Source organism: Lissotriton helveticus, chromosome 5_1, assembly GCF_964261635.1.
Source record: "Lissotriton helveticus chromosome 5_1, aLisHel1.1, whole genome shotgun sequence".
In the NCBI taxonomy this organism is placed as follows: domain Eukaryota; kingdom Metazoa; phylum Chordata; class Amphibia; order Caudata; family Salamandridae; genus Lissotriton; species Lissotriton helveticus.
The window spans coordinates 1,491,806,238-1,491,824,777 of NC_136065.1; the positions used below are offsets into that span (position 1 = coordinate 1,491,806,238).

At 39.5% G+C, this 18,540-nt stretch overlaps 1 long non-coding RNA gene across 1 annotated transcript; it reads right to left on the reverse strand.

Annotated features, from left to right (window-relative positions):
- Positions 1-1,406: 1,406 nt before the first annotated feature.
- On the reverse strand, positions 1,407-16,958 carry LOC144753664 (uncharacterized). Its single transcript, XR_013594462.1, has 3 exons — positions 15,567-16,958; positions 5,652-5,729; positions 1,407-4,260 (listed from the first exon to the last, which is right to left on the reverse strand). It is a non-coding gene; the product is annotated as an uncharacterized LOC144753664 (long non-coding RNA).
- Positions 16,959-18,540: the final 1,582 nt, after the last annotated feature.

Below are 18,540 nucleotides of genomic sequence, written 5' to 3' on the forward strand. Positions count from 1 at the left end.
ATGTTATGTTTTTTTGCAAGTTTTATTTCATGCCCAGAAACAAATGGATATTACCAATTTTAATGGGCTTGAGACAATGTCGCCCCGCCTTTCTATTCGCTTGAATTTGTATTTTGTATATATACTTGAAATGTATGTTTTTATTGTTTATTATGTTTTGTGCTATTATGGTTTAACAATTTTTAAATCGAATAAAGCGTATTCTGATCTGATCTGATCTGACACTATGGTAGTAAATGTGACACTTTAGTAGTAAACATGACAATGTAGTAGTAAACGCAACACTTTAGTAATAAACGTGATACTTTAGTAGGAAAGGTGGCACTTTAGTAGGAAAGGTGACACTTTTTGTAGGCAAAGTCCCGGTTTTCCTGAAAACATGAGTATTGCGTAGTACAAGTCGGAAAGATGACGCATTTGAACGAAACATGAAGATTTTGTAGGAAAAGTCTTGCTTTACCTGCAATTGTGAAGCTTGAGTAGGAAAGATGACACTCTAGTAAGAAAGGTGACGCATTTGTAGTAAACATGACGATTGATCGTCATTATTATTCATTCAGGTGATTATAATCACAATTGCTTATTTTGACTTTCTCTTTTACATTTGGGTATACACAAGCTTTCAGTGATTAGGGAAGAAATGAGTGACTACTTAGAACCTTATGTGAGATATCTTAATGATTTCTCATTCATACTTTTGGTGGTGGAGTGCTTTGGTCCTTTCCTAATACTTACCTTATTTACTATCATTTCAATAGACCCATATTTGAGTAGTATTTATATACATGTACATAATGGGAAAGTAATATATGTTCATGTTTTGGGTTTGGCAGCTCTGAAGAAGTCTCTGGTGCATTATTTTGCATGACGAAATACGTGTTGGCTGCTTACGTTTGTTTGGATTGAAGCAATTCCTATTGGCTGCTATTTTCGGCATTAACTGGAGAGCTGTTCATTTATATCTGGAAATTGGATTCCGTACTGTGTTGTTAACAGGACATTGGAACAGATGAAAATAGAATAAATGTATGGACATTGGAACATATAACATTTGGATCCCTGTATTTACTTAAGAACCATCTACACTACATTTGGCATTTATTGTTTAATTAGTGTGCTCGGGGTGGATCTTTTGAATTGCTTTGTTACCTTCTTGATGAAGGTTAAGACAAGATTGTATAGGTAACCAATTTTTCTTCCCCTTTTAGCACCGATATGAAATTCATGTATCTATAGCTACACTTACCCAGACTTAGGTTGAGCGCCTCTTACTTTACCTCTTAACCTAAAATGAGTTCATACAGTCTCATCAACACACTCGGGTAAAGTCTTTTCTGACAAAGAAGGAAAAACATCACACTTTCCCCTTTTGAATAGTCAAAAAAGATCAGTTGTGGTGTTAACCAAGTTTTATAACTATTATTTCACACAATCAAACCACTTATTAATTTTTACATTATTAGTTCAATACTACAAAGCATTAACAAATACTATATTTCTGCTGATGGCACCACGGTTAGCCTACCATGGCAACAGTCCAACAAATGCGGCAGATCTTGCAAATGTCATATACTTCTTCCGGTGGTGGATGTCATCAAATGTCCTGAACCTTAATCCATCAAAGAGTGTATCAACATTTTTCCACTCTGACAAAGCCCAAGCTCCAGATCAGAAGAGAGGAGCTGACATGCAGCTGACCATTAATATGCAGCCAGCACAAACATGCCTAACAGAACCGGTGGTGATGGCAACAAACACATTTTTCCCTTTAAGAATGTAGCACAAAGTAATTGGCATAGTGGCATTAGAGTACTGTTTCAAGTCCTGGCCTTTTCACCTACAAATAATTGTTTTCCCATATGCCAGTCTAATTAGTGCAGGGAATTAAAACTAAGACTAAAATACCCAGAATGCATGAGGATGTTGCACAAAAGCTGAAGACAGGAAAGAGTAGCTGTAACGACATGGAGTGAGGTTTTAGCTTAGCTGGCACATATAATGATTAGAAATAATATATAAATGAATGAACATGAAGCTGAATGCAATATTGTATTACCATAATGTTCCCAATACTTTCCCCATAACAATAACAATATTAGACAAATTGAGGTTCTCGATTTTTTTCAGACAAAGGTTGTCATACTGATTCAAGTCTAATAAAATAAAGTAGTGATTTAGTGTATCATTTATATTTTGGTGGACGGTCCACTGTTCCGCCAGGGGAATGGAGTAAATTACTTCATTCCCACTATGTAGGGACTGCTCACCAAATCTATAATTAACCAGCATTGGCAGGAACCACCATTACTGCGATTTCTGTCAATGCATCTTGGTCTTCAGTGCAGGGCTGTGTCAGCATGACACAACCCTGCACCAAACAGTCGTTTTTTTTTTATTTTCAAAAAGAAAATCCCAAAATGGAATTTAGTTTAAAAAAAAAAAAAGTAATGCTCTCTTCGCCATGGAAGTCCTCTCACATTGTGGGGGAAGCATTGTTTTTTTCTGTCCCTCACCAGAAGGGTTTGCCTAGTGGTAATGGACAGTAAAACAATGTTCACTTGTCCTCCGCTCCCGATTGGGCAGGTGGACATCTAGCCATTTCTCTAATGGCCCCTACTCTATCAGGCCATCAAAGAGATTGGGTTATGGTGGTGATGGAGTAGTCACAGCCTTAGCATAACCGAAGGGCCACTAGCATTTATATAGGGCGGGTGGACCTTCATGTTACTGTTATGTATACACTGTAGTGATGGAGTATACATCACAGCAACTTATAAATCAAACCCTTTATTTTGTAAGACATGGAGGGAGTGAAAGTGTAGGTGTATAGCAAAAAAGAAAAAAATTCTAATGTTGCTTGCTCATGTAGTAGACCACACCTGACAATATATGCAAATAATTATCACTCATTTACAGTTTTACCTACTTAAATGTGAGATGGTGGATCTTGGAGTCTTTTGAGATGTATTACAGTGTAAATACTTGAGTTTCAACTGCACTTTTTTGTTAGTGGCAATGACCACAACAGGACTCAAAGCAGAATAGCAAGAGCCAAAGAAAACCCGTGCATCTGTGAGCTCAACTGATATAGTAGTTGAGGTGCTAATGGAAAAAAGCCAAATCGCATTATCCAAACCAAAGAAAAATATGTACATAGAAACCAACATCACTACTGCATTGGCAGCTTTGGTTTCTGCATTGCTTCTTCCATTCCACTTGGTGCGTCGTAGGGTTTCCACTCGTCTCCGGTGCCGGTAGAGGAGCACCATGATGTAGAAGCTGGATAAACTCATTAAGCCTATGCAGATAAGGTCACGAACAATAGATGTAACTGCATTTATCAGGAAGTCAGAGTATGATGGAAAAAGAATTAAACAGAATTCAAGGTTCAACACATGGGCTGTTGAATTTGGGTAGAGACTCCAGGAGAAGGAGTATATTGTGAAGAAGTAAATAATTATATTTAAGAACCAAAAGAATAGTATGATTGATGACAGATACTGAACCATCAGTTTTTTTATGGTCCTGAAGTACATGGTAGAGGGTGCAAGAAGGACACCCTGGTAGCAGCTCATCAAGGACGTCATGCATATTGACATGGCTCTACAGACCCGATAGGTGAAAATAACAAAATTGCATCCTTGTTGATCAAAAAGCCTTTGAATTCCGAGAGTTGAAAGTGACTGTGGCATGCCCCGAATCATAACAACTAACAAATTTATGAAGGAAAGCTTGAATAGTATTGTATCAGCAGGAATGAATTTACCAGTAAAAATCCGGAAATGTACAAAACATGCCAAAATGATCAAGTTACCAGGAATTCCTATTGTTTCTAGTGACAGGAAGCCAACTGCTTTTAGAATTAGGCGGATATCCATAGCAGATGTCAGATCTAGGGTTTAAAAAAGGTGTTACTATTGAATACTTTAGATTTTGTATCAGCCTAGTATGGAAGGTTGTGGTCTGAAGGCGGGACCCTGAGGATCAAATTACATTACGAGATTCTTTCATTCATGCAGTCTAGGTTGTTTGTGTTGGTCATTGTCTTCAATTATACACTTCTAATATTCCCAGGTATGCTTGACATTCCCAGATCCTGTGACTCCTTCTCAGTGATCCAACCTATGTTGCAGCCATCATGGAGTTGCTGTCAACTCTTTATAGCAACCAATTATAAATTAATTGTTCACATTGTGTGCTTTCCTTGTTGGATAGTGCCATCTTTGGAGGCACCATGGATGGGTCCTCTTTAATCAGTAACTGTTAAATAAAACAAAACAGTAATTAGAATATATATTGTTTAGATTATACCTCCAAGTCGTGTTTACCAGAGTAACATGAAAAGCAAAATATATAGAAATAGGGGATCCATCCAAAAGTGCATTCTTGGATATCTGACAAGGAAGCTATAACAGTTTGTTACATACATTGAGAGAGTTACAGTTCCTCCTGGGACGTCTCACTATACACCCAGTTAACCAGTAATCTTCTACTTACTTAATGGTAATCTTTATTGCTCTGAGTCCAGGCTTTCTTTGACATAGTTCACACTTCCTACGCTCCCAACCTGGGGCTTTCTTTAGGTTTCAGATTGGCATTACAGGAAGTGATCAAGGGAATTTCCTCTTTTAGGAACTGCTGCTAGACTGCTAATGGTGGCGCTGTATTGGAAGTGTGGCAAGTGTCAGTTTGTTTCTTGAAAATGTTCTGGGTGAGGAGTGATTGCTCATTGATAGGGACTGGGATGAGGAAAGCAGAGGAACTGATATTACCCTTTGTAAACAAAAGCATGCAGCATGCAGAAATAGGTTACCTAGTTGACATTTTGAGTGCTGTAAGGCTTCTTTCATCCTTCATCGACATATTTAACTTTATCCAAGGTTTGGACTGTAGAATACAAATAAATGAGGATGTGCAACTGCCTAAAGATTGGGCCAACCCTTTATTTTCCCACATATCAGTCTTGCCTGATTCTTCAAGATCTACAGTTCTACAGCTTTATTAATGGCACCATAAACGATGCTGTGGTACTTTATATAAGGTCTGGCTTCTGACAGCATGGCTATCTGCTAGATGCCATTTAATGAACATCAACTAAATATAGATATGAGTAATGACCTTCCACTTCATGCCAGAGCCTCCTCCCATTTTCTTGAATTCCACAAGTGGCTGATGACCTGCCTTTTCAATAAAGCAACCTAGCCTAGCCAGGGGTAGGTGCATACACCTGTTCAGCAATAGGATACCCTCATGTGTGACAGTGTACTTTACAAATTCACATAACATAACATATATATAGTGTGAATGAGTTAGCCCCTTTCAGTCATTGGTACCTTTGTGTGAGCCCCATGTAGCAATTGCTCAATTGATGTGTCTGTTGAAACATCCTGAAGTTGCACATTTCTGGAGTAGTGACTAGCAAAGACAAACCAGTACATCAAGTGAAAGTCACACTCCTTAACTACATCTGAGGGGCAGAGGCTTGGAAATGAGCAGGTACAGAAGATATTTGGAAATAAGCAAGTGTTCTAACCTGGCCATGAAACTCACACTGGAGCAGGAGCAGACACCTGGAGAAAGTCCAACTTCCCTCTATCAGCCTCATTGCTGAGCAGGTGCAACCTGCAGAAGGCTTCTGGTTAAAAACTCACCTCCAGTTTCAAAATGTGAGTCTACAGTAAATTGAATCTTCATCCAATGCTTCTCACTCTTCAGATGATTTTTTTGGACTAAAGAAATTAAAGAATGAAACATTTGGAACTTGTTTATTGATCCTATGAAGTCTTCTCTTCTTTATTCTTTTGGAATACTGCATTTTCATTTCTTCCTTTCAATAGTACAGCCTTCACAATCAACATTATTGGACCATGAAATGAAAATGGATCTAACACATATGGCTCTGACTTCATCTTGGTTGTAAACTTTAATCAAGACTTGATCAGTAAAGTATTATGTATACTCAAAGTGGAATTCTAAAATCAAAGACATTGGTTGCCCTGCGTCAGAGAACTTCACTTTAATTTCTGGTAAGTGCTTTAAAAGTGGTTCAACACATTCCTGAACTAATGCACATACCATTTCTAAATTCCAAAATATTGTTAGCCAACAATCTTGAATTCCTTTGTGATGTGTCTAATAATCCCTGTGCTTGACTATTTCTCACTGGGGAAGAATTAGAGGATGAGGACAGTTTCGAAGAACTTGGAAATGGGGAAGAAGAAGAAGAAGTAGAAGAGAAAATAGAAGGTGAAGTTGAAGAAGCAGAAGAAGAAGAAGATGATAAGGTTAAATGTGACCTTCAAGAGTAAATTGTCAGTTTATCATTCATGTTTTTAAGAAATAGTCGAGCCAACACACAGAATGCAAGCAAATGTGAGAGACATACTAGATAGGTCTGATTTTGAAATTCATTTGAGCAAAAATTTGGATACCTTCCTAGAATTTGTTCAGCAAGTTCATTCGCACTAGCAGGTTCTTGATGACATGGTTCATTCCATCTTTTTTGTTTTTGCTTCCCACGCCATTCCAGCTTGAACCCAAACAGATACAATCATTCTTGATCAATTTCAATTTAAGTGTGATCTTGTTTATGAGAGTTTGAATTGTACAGCTCTAATTTAAATAAATTAAGTTTTCAATAAAGTACACTCTTGATTCAAGTAAACAAAACCTCTCTTCTTGTAGATGCAAGGGAGGCCTAGAATAGAACTCTGGAGTAAGCCCTGCCTCCTTCCCACTTAATGCTGGTGCTAAAGCCGACAAGAGAAGGCTGCTAGAGAAAGTCCCGTCATCCTTGCAGGATGGGTTGGAGCTGAGGTGCTGGGGACTCTCCCACCTTCTTCTTCATGAAGTACTGGAGTGCTCCACATGGCACTTTCAAAAATGCACTTTTGTGCATTTTACGAAGGATTCACAAATTACCATGAACTTGATGTTGATGGTAATTTGCGATTCCTAAATTCAAAGTCACATTTTGGAAATGCTACCTGCAGCACATTTGGGAAATCACAAATTGTGATTCCCAAAATGCATTAGAAATTAGGTCATCACAAAAAATGTGATCATCTAGTTTGCGAATGCAATGCCTTTGATGCATCGGAAAAGGCATTTTACTGGTCGTATATGGGCTGATTCTGTGAATAGGCCTATTTGCGACTGGTAAAATGCTTGATGCATGTTGCCCTAAGTCCCTAAACTATGAATGCATTTATACATCTGCAACACGATATTGCAGAAAGTGTGGTCTGCTCTTTTCTTCTTCCAATGAAGATCCAGCACTTCTTCCATGCCATTCATCATGTGAGCTGGCTAACTTCTTTGTGGCTAAGGAATAAGCATTTCCCACAGCATATCCTCTCCACAATTCGAATCTAATTTAAAGTGACCTAATTTCCTAACCTTCTGATAAGCAACTGTTATTTTAACTGAACATAAGGTCTCTAAGCTGCAAAGAAAACATATTAGTTGAGCAGGAAAGTATTAGAAACAAGAAATGGAGATACGTTTTCAAATAAGTGTGTTTTCTGTTATCTATGGCAAAACATTGAAGCTGCAAGTCAGTTATGAACATGGTTCCATTTAAAAAACAACATCTACCAACAACAAATAGAATATCACGAAGGTTCCGAGGTTACATGCATTTACAAATTTAAGGCACATTCTACTGTTATCTGGAAGGCCAAGCTCTTCACGCAAGCTGCATTTTTTACAAACCATTAATTCTAGTTAGCTGTCACTGTAGTCAATCAGTAATATCAGTGAGTTAGTGTTCTCTCTGACTTTTTTATGTAGCTCTTACTGTTCCAAGCTACTATTTCACAATAATGTGTAGTATGCATCTATGCATTGCAAGAAAGGGAGACTGAGTTGGTCCATTAAGGGGGTTGAGAAATGGGATTAGAATCAAAGATCATTCACTGCAATGCATTAGTTCCAAATGTAGTTTTTAATGAAACTTTCAATAGGGATTTTAGGATTAGTATGAGCAACTCAACGATAGTCAATAGACTTGAAACTCATATTACAGGTGTTCTGTTTTAGAAAAGTAGAATTATGTGACTGCGTTTGCCTGTCATGATAATTTTGTGGAGATTAACTGAATTACTAATCTATTTTTTTATTTTTCTTCATTTCTTACATCAGCACCCGAGGACAAGAAGAGGGACACTGCAGAGAGCCTAGTAGTATCTGGTCAGCAGGAGGCACCGACAAACCATGCCGATACCAAGGGCGCTTCTGACCCCAGTAAGTATTATTTATTATTATAATTTCCCTAATGTTGGGTTTTATGATTGTCGTGGTTTTAGGATAGAATGTTCGGGTATTGGAATGTTGGGGCTGGTTTCCAGGATATGAGTCGCTGCCTAGAAGCTGGTATTGCTGGCAAGAATTAAAGTTACTCTGACACCCTTCACTTCAGTCTACATTTCACGTGGCGACAAAGATGGGATAGGAACCCACATCATGCAAAGCACAATGGATTAGCTCTTTTTCATCTGCCCACTAGGCTACTCTTACATTTTGTCTTGCTTATTTTTTTATTATGTCTCCTTTTCATTTCAACTCCCCTATTCAATTTTTCTTTCCTTCCTGTTCCCCTGCATCATCTTGTTTTCCCTTATATTACATGGTTTTCTTTTTGGCAGTTGACTTATTCCATTCTCCAGTCTCTAGTTCACTTATCTTTTGTTTTGTTCATAATAATATTTCCCTCTGCTATATATCTGTGGTACTGTAAGACTAAAAACACATTTTTGGAACACTACTATCTACAATGAAGATTGCAGGCCCAAGCAAGCTAGTATTATAAATAATATTCACCATGTATGTTGGTTCTTTTTCATGCTCATGCTCTAACAATTATTTTAAAATAACAAGAGAGTGGCCATGGTCATGGACCACCCATCTACCTCAAATGTTGTGTGCTGTGTAATTCATGTATACAGTATACCAGCAGGTTCCATGACAGTGTAGTATGGCTGGGAAAAAGTATGAGGTCCTATTGCATTTGCCAACTAAGATCATACGTCTTTCCTTGACCATTATTCTATCCCTTCATTGCGCTTTAGTGGCTGAGTCATGATCATCATAGGTTATAGCTCTGCCGCTCTATTACAAAAATATTATGGTTGGCTTCACTACCTGTCTTGTCTAACATTGTCAACCCAACAAATGTCAACAGTGATGTTTTTGCCAGAAGATACTACAGTGGTAACTGAACTGAAGTGATGTGTCGTTGTTGTATTGTTTTATTTGAAAAAATTAAGGGGTGGCATATATGGCATCTAACATAAATAAAAAGTTTTATTCCAGGCAAACAGTGCTACTCACAGTCCAGAGAACAGGGAGACCTAGACAATTCCGCTCACCCTTGGCAATCATCATGGCAGCAATCAATACCTCGAGCTAACCAACAGGTCTATAGAGCAATCAACAGCCACATACAATGACAAATATCTCTTCAGGACGGAACGGTCAGCCACACTAAAACCACCTGCCACCTTTGTTCGTGGAACATCAGTGACCTCAGAAGCAAAACCATCAATCTAGAGTTTATATCATTCATAAGATCATATGACATAGTTCTTTTTCAGGAAACGTGGGCATTCGAACCAACACATCTAGAGGGGTTTATTGGGTTCCATACACCAGCAATAAGGGAAGCTAAATGTAGCAGACTTTCAGGTGGGCTGGTGACCTATTTTTCGGCCATGAGAACTTTTAACATCACAGAAATTCCATTTGCCTCCCCGACGTTTAAGACAACTAAAATCTCACTCTATTGCGAAGTAAAAAAAAAGAAGTGATAATATTTAACACCTTTATAAACCCGAAATATAAAACCAGAGACACCAAGTGCCTGCTGGACCAGCTCTCAGAAACAATGATGGAACAAGAGACTTCAAACTTTATTCTCTCAGTGGACTTTGATCTCCACCTTCTGGGCTCCTCGGCGGCAGGAAGATTCTGGCCCAATCATCCACCTGGAAGATCCTGGACCTGAAGAAAAGCCTAAATGGCAGATCAAGCAAAATTACAAGGGGTTTTCTGGAGGAATTAGAGCATATTAACTTTTGAGTATTAAACAGATGTTTGCCCAAGATTCTCCACCAGCAGCTTCATTTTATACTGAGACTACAGCATCGATTCTCAATGATACTATGGTCACACGTCCCCTCTTTATTATGTGACCTCATTTACTCTTGGTGATAAAGCGGATAGTGACCATCGACTGCAAGAAGTAATTCTGCAGGCTAGTGCTCCTTTCTTCGAATCTGTACCAATTGTAGATGCAATTACACAATAAACTTTTCAGTAAATTTTCAGTGGCACAAACTGAAGAATTTTTGGATGCAGCTAAGCTGCTCCTGTCGATTTGCAATGAACAAAATAAGAACTTAGTCAGCGAATGGAAAAACTTCATTGCCACGTTATCAAATATATATCCCACAAAAATTAAGCAGAGACCGACCAATGAGGTGTGCGAAATAGGAAGGATTCCCAGTACACAACTGCATTTGTTAAAGACAACAACAAAAACAGATAACTAGGCCCTCAGATCACTGAGATATAACCATGGAGCTCCAGTCCTAATCATCTCTGTACGCCAATATAGATCGAAGCTGAAAAAACTCAAATGGGATATTGAGAGATCCTAGGAAGAAACCATTTGGGCCAAATTATTAAACTACGCCAAAACTCATAACATCATGCGCTTTTGGTCACTTGTGAACAAAGTAATGTGCCCCCTACATGGCAGAGTGTCGTCACACATTTCTGAGGAGATGTCAGCCCATCCCCTGGAAGCTCATTTTCATCTCTCACCAGGTAACCCATGAACAACCTGCAAACAGCAGAATGAAATGAAAGGCCACAGGAAAGTACCAACTGTCCTCTGGAGGAAGCTAAGCTAATTCGGGTAAATAGAATCAAAAGACAAATATCTAAGGGAAAAAAAGACGGAGCCCCATGTCCCATCAGAATTCCTCCAATTCATTTTAAATAGGATGCAATATTTTGGGCAGGCACGCTAGACAGAACTTTCTGTCAAATCAGACAAACGAACCAACTTCCAGTTTCATGGAAGGGCTCCGTTATTTAGCCAATTCATAAATCCGGTGACAAAGCCGACCCCAAAAATTATTGTCTCATCGCCCTACTCGATAAAGATGCTAAATATTTTGACAGTACCTTACTAGGGGAGTTACTAGAGTGGGTGGAAGACCAAGGCATTACTCCATACAACCAGACTGAATTTTGTAAAGAAACCGGAACAATTACCAACATCCTTACAATGTCTCTTCTAATCTACAAAGCCAGGGTCTCAGAAAAGGCTTTGCACCTTTGTTTTATAGACTTCAAAGGCCCTCTAGATAATATTGTCCGAGCAAGGCTGTGGAAAAAACTGGACGGAAGGAACATCCTGATCTCTCTCATGGAAATTATAATTCAACTGCACACTGATACCTATTTGCAAATAAAGTTGGGCAATGGTACACATTTATCAAGGTTAAGCCCCATGTCTAACAGTCTTAAACTGGGCTGCGTGCTTGTTCCAACCTTATTTAAATTGTATGTAGCAGATCTGACGCAATCTCTAAATTTACTAAATGGACACACCCAAAGGATCGGCGGGATGGCCTTGTCTAACATTCAGTATGCTGATGACGTGGTGCTGATCAGCCACACAAAAGTAGGGTTGCAGCTCCTCCTGAACGCATTAGAGAAATATGCCACAGAAAACTTCCTGGAAGTCAACTTTAACAAAACCATGTCTATAAAAAATCCCTAAATGGCTCCAATGCTTGGTATTTGTGTAATGTCAGGATCGAGAATGCTACAAATGATAAATATCTAGGCGTAATTATCGACAACGGTGGGCAAAACTAAGCTGACAGGTCCCAGGCTCTCTCCTTTAGTTCAAGTAGCCCAAGCAAAAATTCTACCAACCATCTTGTATGGAAGTGTTGCTTTGAGAGGGAGGGACTTCAAGATGCTCAATAGCACTATCATCAGAGCTTACAGGTTCCTGTTTACCATCCCTACTAATGCATTGGTGGCTCAGATTAGATTGGAATTTGGGCTTACCAATCAACGGCTTGTAAGACAAGGGGCTTACCAAATGAGCTGCCACAAAATTAGGGACACTCCTGAGAGCACCCATAACCATTTATTATCGAAAGAGTTACGTCTCACCTCTCAACGTCAGGCCTGGAACTATTTAAAAAATTAGCCTAGTAACAACAGGGCTCTCACAGCTTCGGAAGACACCAACCTCACATATGCTTTTTCAGAAAGTAGTACAAAGGGCAATCAGGACCCTGTGGCTAATTGACAATAAAGTCATATTGGCAAAATGTAGCTACACTTGGATGACTAGCAATTGCTATAAAACACTCCGCAAACATACTGTCTTCAATCTGGGGTATGCAAAGTGCATAAAAGAAAAATTCTCAAATATCAACTGGGAAAGCTGCCATATATTTTGCACCTTCCACCATGTCAGAGGGGGTAGACCTCAACAAATTGTCATTGATGCAGGAATGGAACGAAGGATATGGCCCAGTTGAACTGCACCTGTTTGCATCTAAAGCAAGAAAGGGCCAGATTATTTAAATCAGAATTTAACATCCGTGGGATCCGGACATGACAGCAAGCATTATAGCATGTTTCAACGCCCATGACCTGGAGCTGAACTGCAAACTAGTGAAGTTTTTAACTATGGTTGATATCAAAATGGAAGAAGTAAATCTACTGGGGACTCTCACGGCCAGCTGAGAAGAAAGAATAATGCAGCCCAAAGCTAAACAGACCAACATGAATGTATAATTTTTTTTTGAAACGTTAAACTTTTGTCTTAAATTTTAATGTACCCTTTCATTTATGTATATTGAACCCAAAATATGAATGGTATGAATGGATTTTTATTAACCACATACTATAAAAACTTTCTATACTTAAAAAAAAGTAGTGCTGCTGCACGATTAGAGTCAGTTTTGGAGGGAGGAGTGGTGACAAGGACGGGCACTGGTAAGTCACATAATTGCTTGCCTATTGACAATTACTAGTATATTCACTAGCTATCAGGGTGTCATCAACTTGTGACTATGAAGCCCCCGCTTTTCTAGCTGTCATGGCGATTGAGATATGGCCTATTCTATTGACAGCTCAGCACAAGTTCACATAATGAGTGTTGATGGCTTAAGAGATATGTGAACAAATTGAAGATTAAAAGAAAGGAAAACAGAATATGAGTGAAAGGGTGGGTGGGTGAAAGGGTGTATGGGTGGATAAAGGGATGAATGGGTAAAAGAATGGTTGGAAGAATGGATAGATATTGATGGGATTTGAAGTTTTGATGAAAGACTGGATGAGAGAAAGTAAAGCTTAAATCATGGGGGCTATGCGTGAATTAGAATAAATGGATTAAATAATATTTGGATTGCTTGAATGAATAAGCAAGGCAGCTCTTGTCATGGACAGGGGAATGCTGCTGCTTGCCTACTTTGCTTACTTTGTTTATAAAGGGTTATCAACAAATTTATGTTTCAAAGTGGGCGTATTTTTTAAATTTATGTTCTACTCCCTTGACTCACTGTATTGTTAAGCGAGGCAGATATGTCCCACCATTCATCATTTATCACCCCCTCCCCACCCATTGCATTTTGACAAAAATGACAGAACAAAGTGCAGTATGGTTCAATTTGTGACTGCAGTGTTGGCTGTGCAATGTGATTCTGCTTCAGTTAATGCAGCAATTACAAAGTTTTAAATCCATTGCAAACTGAACACACAAGGTATGTTTCCATTCACCTATTACTACTTGACTCCTATGTTTTCTAAGTTATTCCTTCCAAGCCATACAAAAACATGTTTCACGGTTTCCAATAACATATTTATATTATGCCTGCTCAGACTTTTCCCTTTGACTGAATAAGCCAAAGATGATGAATTGATGATCAGAGTAGTGACCCACCTGTTCTATATCAAAATCTCTATCCTACCCATCTAATCCCTCTTCCTTACCCTGCAGTAGAGTAAGTTAAGTTTTCTTTCCCTACTGCCCAGCAAATGGATTTGTTGGAAATAATATGTAGTGGGGGCGGGTCAGTGAGTAAAGTGGGAGTAAGTGCATGAATTGATGTGAAGTTTGGCATATGAAATAAGCTGTGACGAATGTGTCAAATATAATAAATATAGCCTGTTGCTTTCCCTGTAGTGCAGTGCATAGTTTTTTCTAATGTATACTTACGTCAGACAGGATAATATCTGCATTTCATATGTGAAGTGTGTGAAGTAGTATCTTATTTATTATTCAGTCAGGGAAGTAAAAAGAAGGCATTTGGGGAAGAGCAGGGCCTCTTGGAATTAAAAATATATCATTGTCAACTACAGGTGCCCCATCTGCAGATAGTAGCAAAATACTCAATGTGCAACAAGCATGGCTCCATTAATTTGGGACAACATACAACCTGTACTGCATTGTGCATAATGACTTATCATTAATGAGAGATATTTCTTTTTCCACTTCAAGTGTTTGTTTAGTTACTTGAAAAGCCTTTAGAAGAAACATTGACCTTGTGACTCTACTAATTATAATCACAACTCCAAGGCCTTCAGGGGACCAGCAATGTACTGCTACTGTGCAACCTACTAATTTAAAACAATTGCTTGCACAAAATTTAGCTTTTTTGTTTTCCTCATTATAGCTACTCCTGCTGGTGTACCCATACCACCCAGCAGGCAGGAGAAAGTGGCCCATTTGATGAGGCCAAGGTTGGATCTATCCAGCAAGAATACCAGCGGTTGAGGGTCCTGGAAGAAGAGGCAGAAATAGTTGCCTCTCAGCCTGGCCCTAGTGCACGCAGTCACCCTTAGACTCTAGCCTCCCAGGCATTCCATCATCAGAGCTGCCATAATATGATAGCAACTGCTGCCACCCCTGCCCGCTCTGACAGCAGGCCATTGCTGAGGCACATCCTGCAGCAGCTAGACACTAAAGAGAGCCAGCTTGTGAGGATAGAGCAGAGCCTTGACCAGCTCCAGACCCAAATTGACAATGCCCACTTTTAGTCCTTTTTAGTTTTTTTGTTTTGGTGGGAGGGACTTGTTGTGGGTGGGAATGGAATTGAGGCTGGATTTTTTTTATTCGCTGGATATTTCAAATTTGTGGACATTGGTGGTTGGGTTAGTTTGTTTAGGGGAGGGCTGGGCCTGTTCTGGGTAGAGCGGGGGGGGGGGTTTGTTTGTAAAAGAAATGAAGGGGAAAATATTTTATTTCATCTATATTTATGCCTGAAGTTGTTTTTTGTGGTTCACTTTTACTTTGCACTGCTGTCGTAGTTTTTACGCAGCCTGTTTATCTGCTTGTTTTAAGAGTGTAATATACCGCTTATTTTGTAAGTTATTATTATACTTCTCTAACTATTTTGACCATTATGGGGGGATTCTGCCATTACCTATATTGTCTACAACAGCCTAGATAAACAATTACTTTCAGTAGCAGTTAGCAGTTAGTTAGTTACTTACTAACTGGATATATTCATTTCACTCCATAGTTTTCTTACCTGAATATAGATAACGCAATAACAGGGAAAGCATCGCAACTTCGCAAGTGAGGTCCCAGGTGAGCACCAACAGAAGGGTTAATCGTAAGGATTATTCATCGCAGGCAACACTTGAAATAAGAACACTGAGTTAGTGGGTTATATGAAAGCTTTACAAAGAATTGAGACCACACAACTACATGATGATACAACAAAGAATTTCTGTAAATGACAAAATACCAGAAAATAGCATTTAATAGTAACATGAGCAATGGGGAGCTAATATTTAATTAAAAATAAAGTTATGAAATCCTCAAGTCATAAAAAATGGACTCAAAGTCTGGAGTGGACAAGCTTAAGTAAGGCATTTACATAAGGCCTGAATGATGATTCTGAGGACTGATGTTCTTCATTCTATATCCAAAATATGGATCACTTTTATGCATGGGTGGGTAAATGGGGTCAGTGTGAGCTATTGCTTAGAACATTCTGCAGTGAGTTGGTATTGCTTTCATCGCATCCGCCCCACCAAGTGTGTGATCCACTAATGGTGTAAATTAAGGCATACCTCAATAAATCACACAGACTGGGGGAAGAGGGTTAGGGGTTTGATGAATGGATGGGAAAGGGGGTTTGGGGGAAGGTTTGACAAAGACAAACAATACACAAGGACAACATTCATCTGGCCAATGAGTAGCGCATCATTTGTCATCAATCTGTTGTGGAAGAAAATGAAGGAATGAGTATGGCACAGTAAAGTTTAATGCATTGAAAACAGTCATTCTGCCCGTGAGAACCAAGTTATCAGATATCTAAATGTTTTGTCTTCTAGGTTGGAAAAATAAAATTATGGAGGAGTGAACCCACCCAACCAGTTCTTCAATTATGATTGTTAAAAGAAAAATGGTGCAGTATTGCAAAATTAGATGGTGCATCTGCATTATGAGCTTGTGAGATGGAGACCCATGGGCATCACTCAATTTCCCATTCAACCATGTTCCCGTTTACTTATCCCATGTGATTGCAAAACATTTCTGTTCCATCATCTCCTTGTCTTTGCTTTGTTCACCCTAAGTTGGCAGGGTACGCCCAGACGTGGGTCCCTTGCTCCCTTTGCCGCTGGATCCAAGCTAGCCTGGCTGAAGAGGGGTGTTACCCCGAAACCGGTCCCGGGATGCTTGTTTCTGGTTCAAGGAAGACCTAGCTTGGCAGTTCGGGCTGGACTGTTCCCATGAGGCACAGGTTAAAGACTGATTTGCAAATAGCTGGTTCTGAACTGAGGTGGCAAAGTGAGCTAAAGAACGATGATGGATTCAACCCAAATCTGTGACTTGAGGTGAGCGTCTGAAAAGATTCAGCACTCCATCCATCATCTCCTTGTGTTTGCTTTGTTTGCCCTAAGTTGGCAGGGTAGGCCCAGACTTGGGCCCCTTGCCCACTTTGCCACTGGATTCAAGCTAGCCTGCCTGAAAAGGGGTGATACCTCAAAAACAGTCCCAGGATGCTTGTTACCGGTTCAGGGAAGACCTGGCTTGTCATTTCGGGCTGGACTGTTCCCATGAGGCACAGGGTCAAGACTAATTTGCATATAGGTGGGTCTGAACTGAGGTGGTGAAGTGAGCTAAAAACGATGATGGATTCAACCCAGATCTGTGACTGGGGTGAGTGTCTGAAAAGTTTCAGCACTTCATCCATCATCTCCTTGTGCTTGCTTTGTGAGACCTACATTGCACCATCTCCCTAGATGAGCTGTGATAGTACTGAAAATTAAACCATCTATTGTGATGAGGGTATTTGCCCAACTACTCGATGGTAGCAAAGCACCTATAATAGGATCAAGCATAACTAGTCCTTATATCCCAGTGTTCTTTGTGGCAAGAGGCATGTCTTACGTAGCGATAATAGATTTAAGCACCAACCAAAATGTGTAATTTCAAAGGTACCTATTGTATTTGAAATAATTCTGGGGTCCATCCTATAATAGGAGAATGAGCATAAAAGCTCATAATACTAAACATGACAGGTGTTATACTGCTGTAATTAATGACTATTATTATGAGGTTTTTTGACGTTCTGTAATAAATGTATATATACCATGTACTGTAACATTGGTTATTTGTATTGTTTTTAGCATTGAAGAAGTCGTAGAGATACCTCCCTGAGACGTCGAAACACGTGTTGGCTAAAGGAGGTCTTTCGGCATAAAGAAAAGGCAGAAAATAAACCAAAAAATCAAGACAAGAATTTCTCTGCGTTCATTTTACTGTACAACATGGATTGAATATGATGATAAGAAATGTATGTGCCTCATATATGTTACCTCGATGAATATTTGCGTTATAAATGCTGCAAACTGTAATGTGCTCTCCTTCTTTGCATGAAAAAGTTCCAAACTGGGATGAAGTACATTTTTACTGTGCCAATGCTAATGCCTGAAGAAGAACTGGAGGTAGGTGGACGTGTTGTTGATTATCTCTCTGCAGTAAATACTTCTCCTGAGGTAGGGGTTGGTGCAGGTCTCAGCTGAGTTCTTGAAAATATGGGAGTTGGTGCTACCTGTGTCATATCTCTGAGCAGGTTGAATAGCAATGCCGGATTTTCTGTGTCACCTTCCACAATGACTGCCTCATCATCGTCTTCCTCCTCATTATCCCCTCCATATGTCTGAGGCTTTCAAAAACCTTTCTTTTTCCTTGCCTCTACTGATGTCTCTTGGACTCTGCGGGGGCAACACAATGCCCCTATCATCATCAGCAGTGGTGCATGGAGAAGATGGTGCAATAGTACCCTTCCTTTTCCTTAGTAGAGATGTTGGAGACAATGATTCTAAAAGAGAAGGTTCTTGCTCAGAAGGAAGCTCAACCTCCTGTACTGCTCCTACACCAGGGAAAGCACTATTGCTAGCTGTGACTGCTGTCCACTTTGCTCTTTTTCCTGAAATGATTGGGTGCTACTTTGCGAAAGGGGAATATCTAATTCAGTGTCTCTGCTCTAC